General features: G+C 49.5%; 1 long non-coding RNA gene across 1 annotated transcript in view; it reads right to left on the bottom strand.

The window, feature by feature from the left end:
* The window catches only part of LOC145536744 (uncharacterized), a 142,606-nt gene that overhangs the window by 24,609 nt on the left and 92,523 nt on the right, over positions 1-25,474 (bottom strand). The gene's annotated exons all lie outside the window — the stretch shown is intronic.

The following is a 25,474-nucleotide window of genomic DNA, read 5'->3' as shown; positions in this document are numbered from 1 at the left end:
GATGCGGGCCCTGGATGCTGACAGCAGAGTTCCTTTCTGAGAATCTCCCCCTGGATTGCAGTGACAATCTAGTGTAGCAGGGCTGGCTTTCCTAGAGACACACTTCCTGTGGTCACCACTGTTGAGCATGGATGCTGCCCTTACAAAACATCCACCTGTGATTTTTTACTTGAACTGTGCCATCCTGCAATAATGTACCATGGTACCATTCAAAATTTACCTCAATTCTATGGAGGGCGATTCTATATAACCCTACTAGGTTGAAAAATATAAGCTCATGAATGAAGGTCAATTTGTGATATTGAATATATAGTAAAATGAATCCCCCTGAATATGAAATCAATGGTACTCGGTGCATTGAGGAATGTAGAGGGGGAGGGTTTGAAGCTGGGAGACCAGTTAATTGGTATCACAGCTGGTACAGGGGAAAGACAATGGTCGTTGAACTGGAGTGGAGGATGAAGAAATGAAGAGGTGTAGACACACTGCAGATGGATTTAGATACATCAGGAAGGTGTCTTCATGCACCAGAGAGGATGAGTGAGATAAGAAAATAATCTACTTTATCCTGGGTTGATGGTGGTGCCATTTTATCAATTTGGGGCCTTTTGCCAGGGGCACAGCTTTGATGGAAGTTTGGAGAAGGCATGTCATGTCAAATCTGAGATGCATATTAGACATCCAAGTGGAACTGCCATGCAGGTAGCCAGGAAAATGAATTTTGAGTTCAGAGTGGATCTCAGCTTGAGAAACAGACCTATGGGAGACATCAGCCTATATAGATTGTGCTGTGGTCATGGGAGTGGAAAACCTCACTGGAGAGTGGACTAGGAGTATGGCAGAGCCGAAGCCCAGGGTAACTAACATGTAGAAACAGCCAGAGGGGTGCTGACCTCACCTTGACCATTAGCTGACTACAGACTGTACCCACCTGTTCCCACACCCTGTGGCCCCAAATCAGCCCGTTCGTGACCTCAGTATGGCCTCCTCCTTTCTGCTTTCAGAATGGGGAGAAGGCTGAACTTTTTTATCTTTTTGTGACTATGCAGAAAGAAATTTTCCAGTTTAAAAAAAATTTCTTAAGAAAATGATAGGACCTTCCTTGGTGGTTCAGTGGTCAAGAAGCTGCCTTCCAACACAGGGGATACGGGTTCGATCGCTGATCGGGGAATTATGATCCCATGTGTCTTAGGAGAACTAAGGCCACGTGCAGCAACAAAGACCCAGCACGGCCAAAAAAAGAAAATCTTACTTTATTTCCTCTTCCCCTTTAAAAATTCAGCCTCTCGGTCAAATCTATTGGATCAGATGAAATCTCTACACCTGTAAACCCTAATATTGCCTTTGCCTAACAAAAACACTCAAAATATGTTTCTTCTGGGCCTAGGTGTGGTTAATAAGGCAAAAGGTAAAATTTTACAGATCTTGCTTGTCTTATCAACGACACATGGTCCAAGCCTGCACTCTCCAAGCTGTGCTATGACAATGGAGAGACAAACTTCAGCCAGCAGTCCCTGAAGAAATTCTACAAAAGGTCAGAGTGGATGCTTGAGTTGAGGGGAGGCCAGGAAGAGCCAAGATCGCTGACGCGTGGTAGGAAAACTCCAGACCAGAGCCAAGTGTCAAAACTGAAAATGCAATAGCCTTTAAAGAGGCATGTGAAGTATAAAGCCTCTGACAACCACCTTTATTAAATGCCAAGTAATCCAAACTTAGTAGTGTAGTATTAGTCACTCAGGCGTGTCTGACTCTTTGCAACCTTATGGACTGTAGCTCGCTAGGCTGCTCTGTCCTTGGGATTCTCCAGACAAGAATACTGGATTGGATAACCTTTCCCTTGTTCGGGGAATCCTCCCGGCCCAGCGATCAAACCCATGTCTCCACGTTGCAGGCAGGTTCTTCACCCTCTGAATCACCAGAGAAACCCTTTAAAGGCAACGGGCTCTCTGGAAGCAACATCCCAACGTTACTTGCCCTCCAGTATCAACATCAAATAGTGCTCAAGCCAACTGGCCCTAAGATCTGCTGCTGCTGCTGCAAAGTCGCTTCAGTCGTGTCTGACTCTGTGATATCCCATAGACGGCAGCCCACCAGGCTGCCCCGTCCCTCGGATTCTCCAGGCAAGAACACTGGAGTGGGTTGCCATTTGCTTCTCCAATGCATGAAAGTGAAAAGTGAAAGTGAAGTCGCTCTGTTGCACCCAACTCTTAGCGAACACAAGGACTGCAGCCTACCAGGCTGCTACGTCCAAGGGATTTTCCAGGCAAGAGTACTGGAACGGGGTGCCATTGCCTTCTCTGGCCCTATGATCGCTCCTACATAAAACCCATCTGGATATGGGGAATGTGCTCCCAGGATCTGTGCAGGGACTGCCCTCATGGTTGTGCCTAAGTAGCATCCATAAAATCACCTGTAGCCTGGGATATAAACGTGCCCAGAATATTCATGTGCTTTGGATGAGCTCTTCTGGAAAGCAAAGGACAGCGACTCATTCCACTGCTAAAGATGCCCTTGATGAACCCAGAGAACTCTCAACAATTTGGTCCACAAGCAGCAGGCGTCAGATATGCCCTGCAGTCCTCAAGGTAGCCTCTACATTATATCAGGCTAGCCTATGCCCAGCCAATGACCAATACTGCATATCCACATGGGTTCCCACCCCTGGGTGGCCTCCACTCCAAAGGACCTCACTCGTGAGTGAGACAGACTCATCGCTGGAGATGACACCATCCCAGGCGACATCGTCCCAAGCCAGGAGTTCACCACCAGAAACGCCTATGCCTCATACACTGGAGATGACACCCCAGGGCCATGGTACGATGTTGGAGATGTAGCTGCTCACCCAGATGGCTTGCTCCCCAGTTCACACGGTGGAACACTGCAATGGGGACTGAGATGTTCCAGAAACAATGGACCAAGTGCACCGCCTGATGGCACCAGAGGACGAGCCGCTACGATGTTATCTGGCGGAACTTGCTGGGTGCTTGCTGGCTGAGCCAACCCTGGACCAAGAGGCCCGTCCGACTGTCACTCAGTTCTCAGGCCAGAAGGTGCACCCAAAAACAGACAGCTCCCCTGCCTGCAAATCCTGAAGGCTGTTCATATCCTCACCTACTAACACTGCTGTCTCAGCATCACAGGCTGGACTGTACTCTAAGCACCATAGTTGTTTTGCTCTGTTTGCCTGCACTGGGTCTTAGCTGCAGTGTGTGGGATCTAGTTCCCCAACCAGGGATTGAACCCAGGCCCCCTGCATTGGGCGCTTGGAGTTGTAGCCACTGGACTCCCAGGGAAGTCCCCTGAGTTGTTTGTTAGTTCTGAATTTTTTTTTTTTATTTTAACGTAAGTGCCTGATCATAAGCTGTGGATTGCCAAGGCATCCACATCACAGACAGCTGTCTTAAATAAAGACAGTGCCAGCTACCAGACTAGATGAAAGCCAGGCTTCCCCATCACAGAAGTTTCCTTTGTTTTAGAGATCACTGGTTGACTAGGATAACTGACCATCTGACCACTTGTTTTTCCCTTCTGACACTTTAATTCACGCTCATGTTTTAAGTTCACCAAGAAAGACTAAATCTCTGACACGCTAGGCATCCCATCCTAGACCCCAATAAAAGCGACCCAGGCTGCACGTGTACTCATTTTCTACCCAAGACCTGGCTGTGCAGCCTGATGCATGCCGGGCATCCTCCAGGACCTGTGAGTAATAAGCCATGTTTTCTTTTCAAAGTTCCCTAAGAGTTGTTACTGAGGCACCGCTTACAATCATAAGAACCACAAGGTGGGGGAGGGGGGCGGTGAAATCACAAGGAAAAAATGTGTAAGTGTTAGTTGCTCAGTCGTGTCAGACTCTGTGCGACCCCACTGACTATAGCCCACCAAGATCCCCTGACCATGGGATTCTCCAGGCCAGAATACTGGAGTAGGTAGCCACACTCTTCCCCAGAGGAACTTCCAGATGCAGGGATCGAACCTGGGTCGTTAACTCCCAAATATGGATGGACAGAAGTTTACTAGATATTTGACAGAAGTGAAAGAGATCATGATGAATAAACAGAATTATTTCTGGAGAAAAAAAACAAATATACTAGAGGAAGCAGAAGAGAACATTACCAAAATATCCAAATTCATATTCTCAGAACTGTAAAGATGACAGTGGGTTTATAGAATGGGAACACGGTGCTAAAAAAGGTAACAATTAGAGAATAAGAGAAAGTCCTGGGGAAAAAAGTATTATGACGAAATTAAAAACTTAGTAGATGCGAAGTCCTCAGCTCAAAGCGGATGTTCCTCACCCTGGCTTTGATAGACAGTGGTCTCGCCCTGCCCACAGATCCCACCCATGGTTCCCGCCCACCCACGTGACCTCCTCCTTAACCAATCTCAAGCCCAGGCACTGACCCCGCCCACCAGACAACATCACCCATCCATCCCAGAGCCACACCCAGCCAACTGCCATCTAGCCCGGAGCCCGCCACCGGCAGCCTTCATCGTCCACCATGGGAAGGTTCCGAGGAGGCCATGGGGGCCCTCGCCGGCGCCGCAGGCGATGCCAGCTCCATACACGTATCGTCCAAGCCGCCATTATCTTGGCCACGCAGTCGCCTGCCATGCTGCCCACACCGCCCTCGCAGGTGCGCCCGGAGTGTGAGGCCGCGGTCAACAGCCACGCCGCCCTGGAGTTCCACGCCTCCTTCCAGTGCCTGGCCGTGGCCTCCTACCTCAACCATGTTGATGTGGCCTTGAAGCACTTCTCCTACTTCTTCCTGCTCCGTTCCCATGAGCACGGCAAGACAACCGAGAGCCTGATATTCCTGCAGAACCAGCGTGGGGGCCGCATCTGCTTCCTCAACTGCACAAAGCCCAAGACCCGACAGTGGGAGAGCGGAATCCAGGCCATACAGGACATCCTGCACCTGGAGAAGTGCGTCAACCAGAGCCTGCTCGACCTGTACCAGCTGGCCACCGACAGCAGTGACGCCCACCTGTGCCACTTCCTGGGGACCAGCTACCTGGATGAGCAGGTCAAGTTCATCAAGGAGCTGGGGGACTGTGTCAGCATCCTGAGAAACACAGGGTCCCCGGAAGGTACCCTGGCAGAGTACTTCTTTGACAAGCTCACCCTGGGTGATGGCGACCAGAAGGACTGAGCCTGGACTGGACTTTTCCACCAAGTCCTGTGTGACTGCCCAAGGTCACCCTGCCTGCCTTGCAGACCGCAGTATTGCCCTAGCAGAAAAAGTTCACTTAAGTTTTCCTTCTTTCAGTGTTGCCAGTTCTTCCAACAAAGTAATTGCTTCCTAAAGAAATAAAGGTCTCTTGTTGATTCATGTGTGCATAATGTTAAACTTTAAAGTTTTGAAACAGGTATCCAGGAGTTTCTCGAGCTACCAAAGCCCTGTCCACAGGCAACTCAGGATCTCCACAGAAGGAAGCAAGAAGGGGATCCATGGGACCCTGAACAATACAAAAGGTACCTTCCCCTAATGAACAATGTGGATATGGGGTGGGCGTGGGTGAGGTGAGGCCCTGGTGAATGTGGGTGCTGGTGAATACATGAGCTACAAAAATATGGCCTGAAAATCATGATTGGGGTTGATCTCCAGAAATAGGGAAGGGAATGGGATTGGGAAGGGACTGAAAAAGGAGGTCTATTTTTTTGAAGCGGACCTCTGGGTAGCAAGATGCGGGCCCTGGATGCTGACAGCAGAGTTCCTTTCTGAGAATCTCCCCCTGGATTGCAGTGACAATCTAGTGTAGCAGGGCTGGCTTTCCTAGAGACACACTTCCTGTGGTCACCACTGTTGAGCATGGATGCTGCCCTTTCAAAACATCCACCTGTGATTTTTTTACTTGAACTGTGCCACCCTGCAATAATGTAACATGGTACCACTCAAAATTTACCTCAATCGTATTGAGGGCGATTCTATATAACCCTACTAGGTTGAAAAATATAAGCTCATGAATGAAGGTCAATTTGTGATATTGAATATAAAGTAAAATGAATCCCCCTGGATATGAAATCAATGGTACTGGCTGCATTGAGGAATGCCGGGGGGGGTGGGGGTGGGGGTGGGGGCGGGGTTTGAAGCCGGGAGGCCAGTTAGTAGGTGTCACAGCTGGTACAGGGGAAAGACAATGGTTGTTGAAGTGGAGTGGAGGATGAAGAAATGAAGAGATGTAGACACACTGCAGATGGATTTAGATACATCAGCAAGGTATCTTCATGGATCAGAGAGGATGAGTGAGATATGGAGAAAATAAATTATCCTGGGTTGATGGTGGTTCCATTTGATCAATATGGGGCCTTTTGCCAGGGGCACAGCTTTGATGGAAGGTTGGAGAAGGCATGTCATGTCAAATCTGAGATGCATACTAGATATCCAAGTGGAACTGTCATGCAGGTAGCCAGAAAAATGAATCTTGAGTTCAGAGTGGATATCAGCTTCAGAAACAGACCTATGGGAGACATCAGCCTATATAGGTTGTGCTGTGGTCATGGGAGTGGAAAACCTCACTGGAGAGTGGACTAGGAGTATGGTAGAGCCCAAGCCCAGGGTAACTAACATGTAGAAACAGCCAGAGGGGTGCTGACCTCACCTTGACCATTAAGCTCACTACAGACTGTGCCCACCTGTGCCCACATCCCCTGGCCTCAAATCAGCCTGTTCGTGACCTCAGTGTGGCCTCCTGGTTTCTGCGTTCAAAATGGGGAGAAGACTGAACTCTTTTATCTTTTTGTTACTATGTAGAAAGAAATGTTCCAGTTTAAAAAAAAAAGACGTTTCAAGAAAATGATAGGGTGGTCCAATGGTTAGGAAGCTGCCTTCCAACACAGCAGATATGGGTTTGATCTCTGATCCGGGAATTATGATCCCTTATGTCTCAGGAGAACTAAGGCCACGTGCAGCAACAAAGACCCAGCACGGCCAAAAAAAGAAAATCTTACTTTTTTTCCTCTTCCCCTTTAAAACTTCGGCCTCTCGGTCAACTGTAGTTGACCAAATGAAATCACGACACCCGTAAACCCTAATATTGCCTTTGCCTAAGAAAAACATTCAAAATATGTTTCTTCTGTGCCTAGGTGTTGTGAACAAGGCAAAAGGTAAAATTTTACCGATCTTGCTTGTCTAAGACATGGTCCTCAGATGGACACACGGTCAATCTGAGTCTCCCTAAGGTTTGCAAACTGCTCTGAATATTTACAAATAATATTCAAATATTTGTAACATTTGAATATTTGTACAGGGCTCCTCCCTGTAGCTCAGACGGTATAGAATCTGCCCGCAATGTGGAAGAGCTGGGTTCGATCCCTGGGTTGGGAAGATTCCCTGGAGAAGGGAATGGCAACCCACTCCAGTATTCTTGCCTGGAGAGTTCCATGGACAGAGGACTCTGGCGGGCTACAGTCTAGGGTTTCGCAGACTACCTACGATGAATATTAACAAATAAAGAAACAAGCTTGGCTACAAAGGAATTAACTATCCCATTTCGCCATGACTGCACTGGAATATTTTTTTTAAATGAGGATTAAGTCTCTTCAGTTAAACTTCCAGAAGATGTGCTCGTTCCATTGCTCTTCGACAACCAGGGTCTTTTCACTCTGTTTCTTTCTCTGCTCACATTGAGGATCTCTCCTCTCTGACGGGCATTCCCTGGTGGCTCAGACGGTAAAGAATCTGCCTGCAATGCACGAGACCCGGGTTTAATCCCTGGGTCGGGGAGATCCCTGGCAGAAGGAAATGTCCACCCACTCCAGTGTTCTTGCCTGGAAAATTCCATGAACAGAGTAGCCTAGTGGGCTACAGTCCATGGGGTCGCAAAGGGTCGGACACGACTGAGCGACTAACACTTTCATTTTCCTCTCTCTGCCGATGTCTCAGATCCTACATACGTCAATTAACTGTTCTCCTCAAGATAGAAGAAGCAAGCACCAGGTGAGTAGCTGTTCATCTTCATAACTAGAAATTGACTTTTGGGTTGTGCTGCTGCTGCTGCTAAGTCACGTCAGTCGTGTCCGACTCTGTGCGACCCCATAGACGGTGGCCCGCCAGGCTCCACTGTCCCTGGAGGGCTTCGTTACTGCACAGGCTTTGCTCTCGTTGCGGGATGTGGGTTTCTTATTGTGGTGGCTTCGCCTATTGCACACCATGGACTCGAGGCGCTTGGACTTCAGGAGATGGGGCACGTGGGCTCAGCAGCTGCGGTTCCCCGGCTCTAGAGCACGGGTTCAGTAGTTGTAACGTGCAGGCTGAGGTGCTCTGTGAAATGTGGGATCTTCCAGGATCAGGGATCAAACCCAGGTTTCCTGCTTCGGCAGGCGGATTCTTTACCCCTGAGCCACCGGGGAAGCCTGAAGATCCCTCTTACTCTCCTGTTTTGGAGAAAAAGTTTGGTGTCGTGGATTCTTCCACACAGATGGCCTGGGTTCAAATCCCATTCTAGCCACTTACTAAGTTGAGGGCGTTGGGGAATGTTAATGACCTCTGTGCCTCTGGTTTCTCATGTGTAAAACAGGGATCAAAAAACTATTGCTTAAAAGAGTAGATGGTTTATTATACTGTAAATGTTTAATTTAAATTTAAACATATTTAAAATTAGCATCTTTTAAATTGCCCTCAGGCAGGGCAGTATCAAATGAAACAAGTTCCCAAAGCGCTAGATGACCAAGGTCAACCCAGCGCATTCATACATATACACTCTCCATTTTCTATCTCAGATGGGGGCAGGGAGCATATGTAGGGCACAGCTTTCTGAATCGGCCTGAATGCCCTATTCCCTTACCGGGGGAAGATCTAACAAAGTTAAATGCCCAGGTGACTTTCTCACCAGAAGAAGTAGATGCTCAAGTACTCCTAGGTCACGTCTGCACCCTCCAAGCTGTGCTATGACAATGGAGAGTCAAACTTCAACCAGAAGTCCCTGAAGAAATACTACAAAAGGTCAGAGGAGATGCTTGAGGTGAAGGGGAGGCCATGAAGAGCCAAGGCCCCTGACGCAGTAGTAGGAGAACTCCAACCCGGTGCCAGGTATCGAAAATGAAAAAGCAATAGCCTTTAAAGAGGCACGTGAAGTATAAAGCCTCTGACAACCAAATTTATTAAATGCCAAGTAATCCAAACTTAGTAGTGTACTGTTAGTCACTCAGTCGTGTCTGACTCTTTTGCGACCTTAAGGACCGTAGCCCACCAGGCTCCTCTGTCCACGGGATTCTCCAGACAAGAATACCGGATTGGGCAGCCATTCCCTTCTCCAGCGAATCCTCCCGGCCCAGGGATCAAACGTACGTCTCCCACATTGCAGGCGGGTTCTTTACCCTCTGAATCACCAGGGAAGCCCTTTAAAGGCAATGGGCTCTCTGGAAGCAACATCCCAACGATACTTGCCCTCCAGTATCAACATCAAATAGTGCTACCAGCCAACTGGCCCTATGATTGCTCCTACATAAAACCATCTGGATATGGGCAATGTGCTCCCAGGGTCTATGCAGGGACTGCCCTCATGGTTGTGCCTAAGTAGCATCCATAGATCGCCTGTAGCCTGGGATATAAATGTGCCCAGAATATTCACGTGCTTTGGATGAGCTCACCTGGGAAGCAAAGGAAAGCCACTCATTGTACTGCTAAAGATGCCCTTGACGACCCCAGAGAGCTCTCAACAATTTGTTCCACAAGCAGCAGGCATCAGCGATGCCCTGCAGCCCTCTATGTCAGGCTAGCCTATGCCCAGCCAATGACCAATACCGTATATCCACATGGGTTCCCACACCTGGGTGGCCTCCACTCCAGAGGACGTCACTCGTGACTGAGACAGACTCATCGCTGGAGACGATACCATCCCAGGCGACACCGTCCTAGGCCAGGAGTTCACCACCGGAGACGCCTATGCCTCATCCCCGGGACATGACACCCCAGGGCCATGGTACCGTGTTGGAGATGTAGCTGCTCACCCAGATGGCTTGCTCCCCAGTTCACACGGTGGAACACTGCAATGGGGACTGAGACGTTCCAGAAACAATGGACCAAGTGCACCGCCTGATGGCACCAGAGGACGAGCCGCTACGATGTTATCTGGCGGAACTTGCTGGGTGCTTGCTGGCTGAGCCAACCCTGGACCAAGAGGCCCGTCAGACTGTCACTCAGTTCTCAGGCCAGAAGGTGCACCCAAAAACAGACAGCTCCCCTGCCTGCAAATCCTGAAGGCCGTTCATATCCTCATCTCCTAACTCTGCTGTCTCAGCATCACAGGCTGGACTGTACTCTAAGCACCATAGTTGTTTTGTTTTGTTTGCCTGCACTGGGTCTTAGCTGCAGTGTGTGGGATCTAGTTCCCCAACCAGGGATTGAACCCAGGCCCCCTGCACTGGGAGCTTGGAGGTGTAGCCACTGGACTACCAGGAAGTCCCCTGAGTTGGTTTTTTAATTTTTTTTTTTTTTTATCGTAACGTAAGTGCCTGATCTTAAGCTGTGGACGGCTTAGGCATCCACGTCACAGACAGCTGTCTTAAATAAACATCGTGCCAGCTAACAGACTAGACCAAAGCCAGGCTTCTCCATCACAGAAGTTTCCTTTGTTTTAGAGACCACCGGTTGACTAGGATAACTGACCATCTGACCACTTGTTTTTCCCTTCTGACGCTTTAAGGCACACTCATGTTTTAAGTTCACCAAGAAAGACTAAATCTGTGACACGCCAGGCATCCCATCCTAGACCCCAATGAAAGCGACCCAGGCTGCACCTATACTCACCCTCTACCCAAGACCTGGCTGTGCAGCCCGATGCATGCCGGGCATCCTCCAGGACCTGTGAGTAAGTAAGAAGCCGTGTTTTCTTTTCAAATTTCCCTAAGAGTTGTTACTGAGGCACCGCTTACAGTCACAGTAAGAACCACAAGGCAGGGGAGGGGGGCGGTGAAATCACAATGAAAAACGTGGAAGTGTTAGTCGTTCGGTCGTGTCGGACTCTGTGCGACAACACTGACTGTAGCCCTCCGGGGTCCTCTGTCCGTGGGATTCTCCAGGCCAGAAGACTGGAGTAGATAGCCACTCCCTTCTCCAGAGGAACTTCCAGACGCAGGGATCGAACCTGGGTGCTTAACTCCCAAATATGAATGGACAATTGTTTACCAGATATTTGACGGAGGTGAAAGAGATCATGATGAATGAACGGAACTGTTTCTGGAGAAAAAAACAAATATGCTGCAGGAAGCAGAAGAGAACATTACCAAAATATCCAAATTCATATTATCAGAATTGTGAAGACGACAGTGGGTTTATAAAATGGCAACAGGGTGCTATAAAAGGGAACAATTAGAGAATAAGACAAAGTCCTTGGGAAAAAAAGCATTAGGGCAAAACTAAAAACTTAGTAGATGCGAAGTCCTCAGCTCAAAGCGGCTGTGCCTCACCCTGGCTTTCATAGACAGTGGTCTCGCCCTGCCCACCCACCTGACCTCTTCCTTAACCAATCTCAAGCCCAGGCACTGACCCCGCCCACCAGACGCCACTACCGGGTCATTCCAGAGCCCGCACCCAGCCAGCTGCCGTCTGCCCCGGACCTCCGGTCGCCCGTATCGTCCACCATGGGAAGGTTCCGAGGAGGCTGCGGGTGTCGGCGCCGGCGCCCGCGCCCCCGCCGATGCCAGCCCCACACACGTATCATCCAAGCCGCCATTATCTCGGCCATGCAGTCGCCCGCTATGCTGCCCACACCGCCCTCGCGGGTGCGCCCGGAGTGTGAGGCCGCGGTCAACAGCCACGCCGCCCTGGAGTTCCACGCCTCCTTTCAGTGCCTGGCCGTGGCCTCCTACCTCGACCGTGATGAGGGGGTCTTGAAGTATTTCTCCCACTTCTTTCTGCTCCGTTGCCACGAGCACGGCAAGACAACCGAGAGCCTGATGTTCCTGCAGAACCAGCGTGGGGGCCGCATCTGCTTCCTCAACTGCACAAAGCCCAAGACCCGACAGTGGGAGAGCGGCCTCCAGGCCATACAGGACGTCCTGCACCTGGAGAAGTGCGTCAACCAGAGCCTGCTCAACCTGCACCAGCTGGCCACCGACAGCAGCGACGCCCACCTGTGCCACTTCCTGGGGACCGGCTACCTGGACCAGCAGGTCAGGTTCATCAAGGAGCTGGTGGACTATGTCAGCATCCTGAGCAACATGGGGTCCCCGGAAGGTGCCCTGGCAGAGTACTTCTTTGACAAGCTCACCCTGGGTGACGGCGACCAGAAGGACTGAGCCTGGACTGGCCTTTTCCCCCCGAGTCCTGGGTGACTGCCCAAGGTCACCCTGCCCGCCATGCAGACCGCAGGATTGCCCTTGCAGAAAAAGTTCACTTAAGTTTTCCTGCTTTCAGCGTTGCCAGTTCTTCCAGTAAAGTAATTGTTTCCTAAGGAAATAAAGGTCTCGCGTTGATGCATGCGTGCAAACCCTTAACCTTTCAAGTTTTAAAACAGGTATCCAGGAGGCTCTCCAGCTACCAATGCCCTGTCAACAGGCAGCTCAGATCTCCACAGAGGGAAGGAAGAAGGGGATCCATGGGACCCTGAACAAGACAAAAGGTACCTTCCCCTAATAAACAGTGTGGATATGGGGTGGCCGTGGGTGAGCCCAAGCCCTGGTGAATGTGGGTGCCTGTGAATAGAGGAGCTATAAAAATATGGCCTGAAAATCATGACTGGGGTTGATCTCCAGAAATAGTGAAGGGAATGGGATTGGGAAGGGACTGAAAAAGGAGGTCTATTTTTTTGAAGCGGACTTCTGGGTAGCAAGATGCGGGCCCTGGATGCTGACAGCAGAGTTCCTTTCTGAGAATCTCCCCCTGGATTGCAGTGACAATCTAGTGTAACAGGGCTGGCTTTCCTAGAGACACACTTCCTGTGGTCACCACTGTTGAGCATGGATGCTGCCCTTTCAAAACATCCACCTGTGATTTTTTTACTTGAACTGTGCCACCCTGCAATAATGTAACATGGTACCACTCAAAATTTACTTCAATCGTATTGAGGGCGATTCTATATAACCCTACTAGTTTGAAAAATATAAGCTCATGAATGAAGGTCAATTTGTGATATTGAATATAAAGTAAAATGAATCCCCCTGGATATGAAATCAATGGTACTGGCTGCATTGAGGAATGCCGGGGGGGTGGGGGTGGGGGTGGGGGCGGGGTTTGAAGCCGGGAGGCCAGTTAGTAGGTGTCACAGCTGGTACAGGGGAAAGACAATGGTTGTTGAAGTGGAGTGGAGGATGAAGAAATGAAGAGATGTAGACACACTGCAGATGGATTTAGATACATCAGCAAGGTATCTTCATGGATCAGAGAGGATGAGTGAGATATGGAGAAAATAAATTATCCTGGGTTGATGGTGGTTCCATTTGATCAATATGGGGCCTTTTGCCAGGGGCACAGCTTTGATGGAAGGTTGGAGAAGGCATGTCATGTCAAATCTGAGATGCATACTAGATATCCAAGTGGAACTGTCATGCAGGTAGCCAGAAAAATGAATCTTGAGTTCAGAGTGGATATCAGCTTCAGAAACAGACCTATGGGAGACATCAGCCTATATAGGTTGTGCTGTGGTCATGGGAGTGGAAAACCTCACTGGAGAGTGGACTAGGAGTATGGTAGAGCCCAAGCCCAGGGTAACTAACATGTAGAAACAGCCAGAGGGGTGCTGACCTCACCTTGACCATTAAGCTCACTACAGACTGTGCCCACCTGTGCCCACATCCCCTGGCCTCAAATCAGCCTGTTCGTGACCTCAGTGTGGCCTCCTGGTTTCTGCGTTCAAAATGGGGAGAAGACTGAACTCTTTTATCTTTTTGTTACTATGTAGAAAGAAATGTTCCAGTTTAAAAAAAAAAGACGTTTCAAGAAAATGATAGGGTGGTCCAATGGTTAGGAAGCTGCCTTCCAACACAGCAGATATGGGTTTGATCTCTGATCCGGGAATTATGATCCCTTATGTCTCAGGAGAACTAAGGCCACGTGCAGCAACAAAGACCCAGCACGGCCAAAAAAAGAAAATCTTACTTTTTTTCCTCTTCCCCTTTAAAACTTCGGCCTCTCGGTCAACTGTAGTTGACCAAATGAAATCGCGACACCCGTAAACCCTAATATTGCCTTTGCCTAAGAAAAACATTCAAAATATGTTTCTTCTGTGCCTAGGTGTTGTGAACAAGGCAAAAGGTAAAATTTTACCGATCTTGCTTGTCTAAGACATGGTCCTCAGATGGACACACGGTCAATCTGAGTCTCCCTAAGGTTTGCAAACTGCTCTGAATATTTACAAATAATATTCAAATATTTGTAACATTTGAATATTTGTACAGGGCTCCTCCCTGTAGCTCAGACGGTATAGAATCTGCCCGCAATGTGGAAGAGCTGGGTTCGATCCCTGGGTTGGGAAGATTCCCTGGAGAAGGGAATGGCAACCCACTCCAGTATTCTTGCCTGGAGAGTTCCATGGACAGAGGACTCCGGCGGGCTACAGTCTAGGGTTTCGCAGACTACCTACGATGAATATTAACAAATAAAGAAACAAGCTTGGCTACAAAGGAATTAACTATCCCATTTCGCCATGACTGCACTGGAATATTTTTTTTTAATGAGGATTAAGTCTCTTCAGTTAAACTTCCAGAAGATGTGCTCGTTCCATTGCTCTTCGACAACCAGGGTCTTTTCACTCTGTTTCTTTCTCTGCTCACATTGAGGATCTCTCCTCTCTGACGGGCATTCCCTGGTGGCTCAGACGGTAAAGAATCTGCCTGCAATGCACGAGACCCGGGTTTAATCCCTGGGTCGGGGAGATCCCTGGCAGAAGGAAATGTCCACCCACTCCAGTGTTCTTGCCTGGAAAATTCCATGAACAGAGTAGCCTAGTGGGCTACAGTCCATGGGGTCGCAAAGGGTCGGACACGACTGAGCGACTAACACTTTCATTTTCCTCTCTCTGCCGATGTCTCAGATCCTACATACGTCAATTAACTGTTCTCCTCTAGATAGAAGAAGCAAGCACCAGGTGAGTAGCTGTTCATCTTCATAACTAGAAATTGACTTTTGGGTTGTGCTGCTGCTGCTGCTAAGTCACGTCAGTCGTGTCCGACTCTGTGCGACCCCATAGACGGTGGCCCGCCAGGCTCCACTGTCCCTGGAGGGCTTCGTTACTGCACAGGCTTTGCTCTCGTTGCGGGATGTGGGTTTCTTATTGTGGTGGCTTCGCCTATTGCACACCATGGACTCGAGGCGCTTGGACTTCAGGAGATGGGGCACGTGGGCTCAGCAGCTGCGGTTCCCCGGCTCTAGAGCACGGGTTCAGTAGTTGTAACGTGCAGGCTGAGGTGCTCTGTGAAATGTGGGATCTTCCAGGATCAGGGATCAAACCCAGGTTTCCTGCTTCGGCAGGCGGATTCTTTACCCCTGAGCCACCGGGGAAGCCTGAAGATCCCTCTTACTCTCCTGTTTTGGAGAAAAAGTTTGGTGTCGTGGATTCTTCCACACAGATGGCCTGGGTTCAAATCCCATTCTAGCCACTTACTAAGTTGAGGGCGTTGGGGAATGTTAATGACCTCTGTGCCTCTGGTTTCTCATGTGTAAAACAGGGATCAAAAAACTATTGCTTAAAAGAGTAGATGGTTTATTATACTGTAAATGTTTAATTTAAATTTAAACATATTTAAAATTAGCATCTTTTAAATTGCCCTCAGGCAGGGCAGTATCAAATGAAACAAGTTCCCAAAGCGCTAGATGACCAAGGTCAACCCAGCGCATTCATACATATACACTCTCCATTTTCTATCTCAGATGGGGGCAGGGAGCATATGTAGGGCACAGCTTTCTGAATCGGCCTGAATGCCCTATTCCCTTACCGGGGGAAGATCTAACAAAGTTAAATGCCCAGGTGACTTTCTCACCAGAAGAAGTAGATGCTCAAGTACTCCTAGGTCACGTCTGCACCCTCCAAGCTGTGCTATGACAATGGAGAGTCAAACTTCAACCAGAAGTCCCTGAAGAAATACTACAAAAGGTCAGAGGAGATGCTTGAGGTGAAGGGGAGGCCATGAAGAGCCAAGGCCCCTGACGCAGTAGTAGGAGAACTCCAACCCGGTGCCAGGTATCGAAAATGAAAAAGCAATAGCCTTTAAAGAGGCACGTGAAGTATAAAGCCTCTGACAACCAAATTTATTAAATGCCAAGTAATCCAAACTTAGTAGTGTACTGTTAGTCACTCAGTCGTGTCTGACTCTTTTGCGACCTTAAGGACCGTAGCCCACCAGGCTCCTCTGTCCACGGGATTCTCCAGACAAGAATACCGGATTGGGCAGCCATTCCCTTCTCCAGCGAATCCTCCCGGCCCAGGGATCAAACGTACGTCTCCCACATTGCAGGCGGGTTCTTTACCCTCTGAATCACCAGGGAAGCCCTTTAAAGGCAATGGGCTCTCTGGAAGCAACATCCCAACGATACTTGCCCTCCAGTATCAACATCAAATAGTGCTACCAGCCAACTGGCCCTATGATTGCTCCTACATAAAACCATCTGGATATGGGCAATGTGCTCCCAGGGTCTATGCAGGGACTGCCCTCATGGTTGTGCCTAAGTAGCATCCATAGATCGCCTGTAGCCTGGGATATAAATGTGCCCAGAATATTCACGTGCTTTGGATGAGCTCACCTGGGAAGCAAAGGAAAGCCACTCATTGTACTGCTAAAGATGCCCTTGACGACCCCAGAGAGCTCTCAACAATTTGTTCCACAAGCAGCAGGCATCAGCGATGCCCTGCAGCCCTCTATGTCAGGCTAGCCTATGCCCAGCCAATGACCAATACCGTATATCCACATGGGTTCCCACACCTGGGTGGCCTCCACTCCAGAGGACGTCACTCGTGACTGAGACAGACTCATCGCTGGAGACGATACCATCCCAGGCGACACCGTCCTAGGCCAGGAGTTCACCACCGGAGACGCCTATGCCTCATCCCCGGGACATGACACCCCAGGGCCATGGTACCGTGTTGGAGATGTAGCTGCTCACCCAGATGGCTTGCTCCCCAGTTCACACGGTGGAACACTGCAATGGGGACTGAGACGTTCCAGAAACAATGGACCAAGTGCACCGCCTGATGGCACCAGAGGACGAGCCGCTACGATGTTATCTGGCGGAACTTGCTGGGTGCTTGCTGGCTGAGCCAACCCTGGACCAAGAGGCCCGTCAGACTGTCACTCAGTTCTCAGGCCAGAAGGTGCACCCAAAAACAGACAGCTCCCCTGCCTGCAAATCCTGAAGGCCGTTCATATCCTCATCTCCTAACTCTGCTGTCTCAGCATCACAGGCTGGACTGTACTCTAAGCACCATAGTTGTTTTGTTTTGTTTGCCTGCACTGGGTCTTAGCTGCAGTGTGTGGGATCTAGTTCCCCAACCAGGGATTGAACCCAGGCCCCCTGCACTGGGAGCTTGGAGGTGTAGCCACTGGACTACCAGGAAGTCCCCTGAGTTGGTTTTTTAATTTTTTTTTTTTTTTATCGTAACGTAAGTGCCTGATCTTAAGCTGTGGACGGCTTAGGCATCCACGTCACAGACAGCTGTCTTAAATAAACATCGTGCCAGCTAACAGACTAGACCAAAGCCAGGCTTCTCCATCACAGAAGTTTCCTTTGTTTTAGAGACCACCGGTTGACTAGGATAACTGACCATCTGACCACTTGTTTTTCCCTTCTGACGCTTTAAGGCACACTCATGTTTTAAGTTCACCAAGAAAGACTAAATCTGTGACACGCCAGGCATCCCATCCTAGACCCCAATGAAAGCGACCCAGGCTGCACCTATACTCACCCTCTACCCAAGACCTGGCTGTGCAGCCCGATGCATGCCGGGCATCCTCCAGGACCTGTGAGTAAGTAAGAAGCCGTGTTTTCTTTTCAAATTTCCCTAAGAGTTGTTACTGAGGCACCGCTTACAGTCACAGTAAGAACCACAAGGCAGGGGAGGGGGGCGGTGAAATCACAATGAAAAACGTGGAAGTGTTAGTCGTTCGGTCGTGTCGGACTCTGTGCGACAACACTGACTGTAGCCCTCCGGGGTCCTCTGTCCGTGGGATTCTCCAGGCCAGAAGACTGGAGTAGATAGCCACTCCCTTCTCCAGAGGAACTTCCAGACGCAGGGATCGAACCTGGGTGCTTAACTCCCAAATATGAATGGACAATTGTTTACCAGATATTTGACGGAGGTGAAAGAGATCATGATGAATGAACGGAACTGTTTCTGGAGAAAAAAACAAATATGCTGCAGGAAGCAGAAGAGAACATTACCAAAATATCCAAATTCATATTATCAGAATTGTGAAGACGACAGTGGGTTTATAAAATGGCAACAGGGTGCTATAAAAGGGAACAATTAGAGAATAAGACAAAGTCCTTGGGAAAAAAAGCATTAGGGCAAAACTAAAAACTTAGTAGATGCGAAGTCCTCAGCTCAAAGCGGCTGTGCCTCACCCTGGCTTTCATAGACAGTGGTCTCGCCCTGCCCACCCACCTGACCTCTTCCTTAACCAATCTCAAGCCCAGGCACTGACCCCGCCCACCAGACGCCACTACCGGGTCATTCCAGAGCCCGCACCCAGCCAGCTGCCGTCTGCCCCGGACCTCCGGTCGCCCGTATCGTCCACCATGGGAAGGTTCCGAGGAGGCTGCGGGTGTCGGCGCCGGCGCCCGCGCCCCCGCCGATGCCAGCCCCACACACGTATCATCCAAGCCGCCATTATCTCGGCCATGCAGTCGCCCGCTATGCTGCCCACACCGCCCTCGCGGGTGCGCCCGGAGTGTGAGGCCGCGGTCAACAGCCACGCCGCCCTGGAGTTCCACGCCTCCTTTCAGTGCCTGGCCGTGGCCTCCTACCTCGACCGTGATGAGGGGGTCTTGAAGTATTTCTCCCACTTCTTTCTGCTCCGTTGCCACGAGCACGGCAAGACAACCGAGAGCCTGATGTTCCTGCAGAACCAGCGTGGGGGCCGCATCTGCTTCCTCAACTGCACAAAGCCCAAGACCCGACAGTGGGAGAGCGGCCTCCAGGCCATACAGGACGTCCTGCACCTGGAGAAGTGCGTCAACCAGAGCCTGCTCAACCTGCACCAGCTGGCCACCGACAGCAGCGACGCCCACCTGTGCCACTTCCTGGGGACCGGCTACCTGGACCAGCAGGTCAGGTTCATCAAGGAGCTGGTGGACTATGTCAGCATCCTGAGCAACATGGGGTCCCCGGAAGGTGCCCTGGCAGAGTACTTCTTTGACAAGCTCACCCTGGGTGACGGCGACCAGAAGGACTGAGCCTGGACTGGCCTTTTCCCCCCGAGTCCTGGGTGACTGCCCAAGGTCACCCTGCCCGCCATGCAGACCGCAGGATTGCCCTTGCAGAAAAAGTTCACTTAAGTTTTCCTGCTTTCAGCGTTGCCAGTTCTTCCAGTAAAGTAATTGTTTCCTAAGGAAATAAAGGTCTCGCGTTGATGCATGCGTGCAAACCCTTAACCTTTCAAGTTTTAAAACAGGTATCCAGGAGGCTCTCCAGCTACCAATGCCCTGTCAACAGGCAGCTCAGATCTCCACAGAGGGAAGGAAGAAGGGGATCCATGGGACCCTGAACAAGACAAAAGGTACCTTCCCCTAATAAACAGTGTGGATATGGGGTGGCCGTGGGTGAGCCCAAGCCCTGGTGAATGTGGGTGCCTGTGAATAGAGGAGCTATAAAAATATGGCCTGAAAATCATGACTGGGGTTGATCTCCAGAAATAGTGAAGGGAATGGGATTGGGAAGGGACTGAAAAAGGAGGTCTATTTTTTTGAAGCGGACTTCTGGGTAGCAAGATGCGGGCCCTGGATGCTGACAGCAGAGTTCCTTTCTGAGAATCTCCCCCTGGATTGCAGTGACAATCTAGTGTAACAGGGCTGGCTTTCCTAGAGACACACTTCCTGTGGTCACCACTGTTGAGCATGGATGCTGCCCTTTCAAAACATCCACCTGTGATTTTTTTACTTGAACTGTGCCACCCTGCAATAATGTAACATGGTACCACTCAAAATTTACTTCAATCGTATTGAGGGCGATTCTATATAACCCTACTAGTTTGAAAAATATAAGCTCATGAATGAAGGTCAATTTGTGATATTGAATATAAAGTAAAATGAATCCCCCTGGATATGAAATCAATGGTACTGGCTGCATTGAGGAATGCCGGGGGGGTGGGGGTGGGGGTGGGGGCGGGGTTTGAAGCCGGGAGGCCAGTTAGTAGGTGTCACAGCTGGTACAGGGGAAAGACAATGGTTGTTGAAGTGGAGTGGAGGATGAAGAAATGAAGAGATGTAGACACACTGCAGATGGATTTAGATACATCAGCAAGGTATCTTCATGGATCAGAGAGGATGAGTGAGATATGGAGAAAATAAATTATCCTGGGTTGATGGTGGTTCCATTTGATCAATATGGGGCCTTTTGCCAGGGGCACAGCTTTGATGGAAGGTTGGAGAAGGCATGTCATGTCAAATCTGAGATGCATACTAGATATCCAAGTGGAACTGTCATGCAGGTAGCCAGAAAAATGAATCTTGAGTTCAGAGTGGATATCAGCTTCAGAAACAGACCTATGGGAGACATCAGCCTATATAGGTTGTGCTGTGGTCATGGGAGTGGAAAACCTCACTGGAGAGTGGACTAGGAGTATGGTAGAGCCCAAGCCCAGGGTAACTAACATGTAGAAACAGCCAGAGGGGTGCTGACCTCACCTTGACCATTAAGCTCACTACAGACTGTGCCCACCTGTGCCCACATCCCCTGGCCTCAAATCAGCCTGTTCGTGACCTCAGTGTGGCCTCCTGGTTTCTGCGTTCAAAATGGGGAGAAGACTGAACTCTTTTATCTTTTTGTTACTATGTAGAAAGAAATGTTCCAGTTTAAAAAAAAAAGACGTTTCAAGAAAATGATAGGGTGGTCCAATGGTTAGGAAGCTGCCTTCCAACACAGCAGATATGGGTTTGATCTCTGATCCGGGAATTATGATCCCTTATGTCTCAGGAGAACTAAGGCCACGTGCAGCAACAAAGACCCAGCACGGCCAAAAAAAGAAAATCTTACTTTTTTTCCTCTTCCCCTTTAAAACTTCGGCCTCTCGGTCAACTGTAGTTGACCAAATGAAATCGCGACACCCGTAAACCCTAATATTGCCTTTGCCTAAGAAAAACATTCAAAATATGTTTCTTCTGTGCCTAGGTGTTGTGAACAAGGCAAAAGGTAAAATTTTACCGATCTTGCTTGTCTAAGACATGGTCCTCAGATGGACACACGGTCAATCTGAGTCTCCCTAAGGTTTGCAAACTGCTCTGAATATTTACAAATAATATTCAAATATTTGTAACATTTGAATATTTGTACAGGGCTCCTCCCTGTAGCTCAGACGGTATAGAATCTGCCCGCAATGTGGAAGAGCTGGGTTCGATCCCTGGGTTGGGAAGATTCCCTGGAGAAGGGAATGGCAACCCACTCCAGTATTCTTGCCTGGAGAGTTCCATGGACAGAGGACTCCGGCGGGCTACAGTCTAGGGTTTCGCAGACTACCTACGATGAATATTAACAAATAAAGAAACAAGCTTGGCTACAAAGGAATTAACTATCCCATTTCGCCATGACTGCACTGGAATATTTTTTTTTAATGAGGATTAAGTCTCTTCAGTTAAACTTCCAGAAGATGTGCTCGTTCCATTGCTCTTCGACAACCAGGGTCTTTTCACTCTGTTTCTTTCTCTGCTCACATTGAGGATCTCTCCTCTCTGACGGGCATTCCCTGGTGGCTCAGACGGTAAAGAATCTGCCTGCAATGCACGAGACCCGGGTTTAATCCCTGGGTCGGGGAGATCCCTGGCAGAAGGAAATGTCCACCCACTCCAGTGTTCTTGCCTGGAAAATTCCATGAACAGAGTAGCCTAGTGGGCTACAGTCCATGGGGTCGCAAAGGGTCGGACACGACTGAGCGACTAACACTTTCATTTTCCTCTCTCTGCCGATGTCTCAGATCCTACATACGTCAATTAACTGTTCTCCTCTAGATAGAAGAAGCAAGCACCAGGTGAGTAGCTGTTCATCTTCATAACTAGAAATTGACTTTTGGGTTGTGCTGCTGCTGCTGCTAAGTCACGTCAGTCGTGTCCGACTCTGTGCGACCCCATAGACGGTGGCCCGCCAGGCTCCACTGTCCCTGGAGGGCTTCGTTACTGCACAGGCTTTGCTCTCGTTGCGGGATGTGGGTTTCTTATTGTGGTGGCTTCGCCTATTGCACACCATGGACTCGAGGCGCTTGGACTTCAGGAGATGGGGCACGTGGGCTCAGCAGCTGCGGTTCCCCGGCTCTAGAGCACGGGTTCAGTAGTTGTAACGTGCAGGCTGAGGTGCTCTGTGAAATGTGGGATCTTCCAGGATCAGGGATCAAACCCAGGTTTCCTGCTTCGGCAGGCGGATTCTTTACCCCTGAGCCACCGGGGAAGCCTGAAGATCCCTCTTACTCTCCTGTTTTGGAGAAAAAGTTTGGTGTCGTGGATTCTTCCACACAGATGGCCTGGGTTCAAATCCCATTCTAGCCACTTACTAAGTTGAGGGCGTTGGGGAATGTTAATGACCTCTGTGCCTCTGGTTTCTCATGTGTAAAACAGGGATCAAAAAACTATTGCTTAAAAGAGTAGATGGTTTATTATACGGTAAATGTTTAATTTAAATTTAAACATATTTAAAATTAGCATCTTTTAAATTGCCCTCAGGCAGGGCAGTATCAAATGAAACAAGTTCCCAAAGCGCTAGATGACCAAGGTCAACCCAGCGCATTCATACATATACACTCTCCATTTTCTATCTCAGATGGGGGCAGGGAGCATATGTAGGGCACAGCTTTCTGAATCGGCCTGAATGCCCTATTCCCTTACCGGGGGAAGATCTAACAAAGTTAAATGCCCAGGTGACTTTCTCACCAGAAGAAGTAGATGCTCAAGTACTCCTAGGTCACGTCTGCACCCTCCAAGCTGTGCTATGACAATGGAGAGTCAAACTTCAACCAGAAGTCCCTGAAGAAATACTACAAAAGGTCAGAGGAGATGCTTGAGGTGAAGGGGAGGCCATGAAGAGCCAAGGCCCCTGACGCAGTAGTAGGAGAACTCCAACCCGGTGCCAGGTATCGAAAATGAAAAAGCAATAGCCTTTAAAGAGGCACGTGAAGTATAAAGCCTCTGACAACCAAATTTATTAAATGCCAAGTAATCCAAACTTAGTAGTGTACTGTTAGTCACTCAGTCGTGTCTGACTCTTTTGCGACCTTAAGGACCGTAGCCCACCAGGCTCCTCTGTCCACGGGATTCTCCAGACAAGAATACCGGATTGGGCAGCCATTCCCTTCTCCAGCGAATCCTCCCGGCCCAGGGATCAAACGTACGTCTCCCACATTGCAGGCGGGTTCTTTACCCTCTGAATCACCAGGGAAGCCCTTTAAAGGCAATGGGCTCTCTGGAAGCAACATCCCAACGATACTTGCCCTCCAGTATCAACATCAAATAGTGCTACCAGCCAACTGGCCCTATGATTGCTCCTACATAAAACCATCTGGATATGGGCAATGTGCTCCCAGGGTCTATGCAGGGACTGCCCTCATGGTTGTGCCTAAGTAGCATCCATAGATCGCCTGTAGCCTGGGATATAAATGTGCCCAGAATATTCACGTGCTTTGGATGAGCTCACCTGGGAAGCAAAGGAAAGCCACTCATTGTACTGCTAAAGATGCCCTTGACGACCCCAGAGAGCTCTCAACAATTTGTTCCACAAGCAGCAGGCATCAGCGATGCCCTGCAGCCCTCTATGTCAGGCTAGCCTATGCCCAGCCAATGACCAATACCGTATATCCACATGGGTTCCCACACCTGGGTGGCCTCCACTCCAGAGGACGTCACTCGTGACTGAGACAGACTCATCGCTGGAGACGATACCATCCCAGGCGACACCGTCCTAGGCCAGGAGTTCACCACCGGAGACGCCTATGCCTCATCCCCGGGACATGACACCCCAGGGCCATGGTACCGTGTTGGAGATGTAGCTGCTCACCCAGATGGCTTGCTCCCCAGTTCACACGGTGGAACACTGCAATGGGGACTGAGACGTTCCAGAAACAATGGACCAAGTGCACCGCCTGATGGCACCAGAGGACGAGCCGCTACGATGTTATCTGGCGGAACTTGCTGGGTGCTTGCTGGCTGAGCCAACCCTGGACCAAGAGGCCCGTCAGACTGTCACTCAGTTCTCAGGCCAGAAGGTGCACCCAAAAACAGACAGCTCCCCTGCCTGCAAATCCTGAAGGCCGTTCATATCCTCATCTCCTAACTCTGCTGTCTCAGCATCACAGGCTGGACTGTACTCTAAGCACCATAGTTGTTTTGTTTTGTTTGCCTGCACTGGGTCTTAGCTGCAGTGTGTGGGATCTAGTTCCCCAACCAGGGATTGAACCCAGGCCCCCTGCACTGGGAGCTTGGAGGTGTAGCCACTGGACTACCAGGAAGTCCCCTGAGTTGGTTTTTTAATTTTTTTTTTTTTTTTATCGTAACGTAAGTGCCTGATCTTAAGCTGTGGACGGCTTAGGCATCCACGTCACAGACAGCTGTCTTAAATAAACATCGTGCCAGCTAACAGACTAGACCAAAGCCAGGCTTCTCCATCACAGAAGTTTCCTTTGTTTTAGAGACCACCGGTTGACTAGGATAACTGACCATCTGACCACTTGTTTTTCCCTTCTGACGCTTTAAGGCACACTCATGTTTTAAGTTCACCAAGAAAGACTAAATCTGTGACACGCCAGGCATCCCATCCTAGACCCCAATGAAAGCGACCCAGGCTGCACCTATACTCACCCTCTACCCAAGACCTGGCTGTGCAGCCCGATGCATGCCGGGCATCCTCCAGGACCTGTGAGTAAGTAAGAAGCCGTGTTTTCTTTTCAAATTTCCCTAAGAGTTGTTACTGAGGCACCGCTTACAGTCACAGTAAGAACCACAAGGCAGGGGAGGGGGGCGGTGAAATCACAATGAAAAACGTGGAAGTGTTAGTCGTTCGGTCGTGTCGGACTCTGTGCGACAACACTGACTGTAGCCCTCCGGGGTCCTCTGTCCGTGGGATTCTCCAGGCCAGAAGACTGGAGTAGATAGCCACTCCCTTCTCCAGAGGAACTTCCAGACGCAGGGATCGAACCTGGGTGCTTAACTCCCAAATATGAATGGACAATTGTTTACCAGATATTTGACGGAGGTGAAAGAGATCATGATGAATGAACGGAACTGTTTCTGGAGAAAAAAACAAATATGCTGCAGGAAGCAGAAGAGAACATTACCAAAATATCCAAATTCATATTATCAGAATTGTGAAGACGACAGTGGGTTTATAAAATGGCAACAGGGTGCTA

The sequence above is a fragment of the Giraffa tippelskirchi genome, chromosome X (genome assembly GCF_054371585.1).
Source record: "Giraffa tippelskirchi isolate mGirTip1 chromosome X, T2T-mGirTip1v1.2.pri, whole genome shotgun sequence".
Classification (NCBI taxonomy): domain Eukaryota; kingdom Metazoa; phylum Chordata; class Mammalia; order Artiodactyla; family Giraffidae; genus Giraffa; species Giraffa tippelskirchi.
Note: the sequence above shows the minus strand (reverse complement) of the source record. Positions and strands in the feature narration are given on the sequence as shown.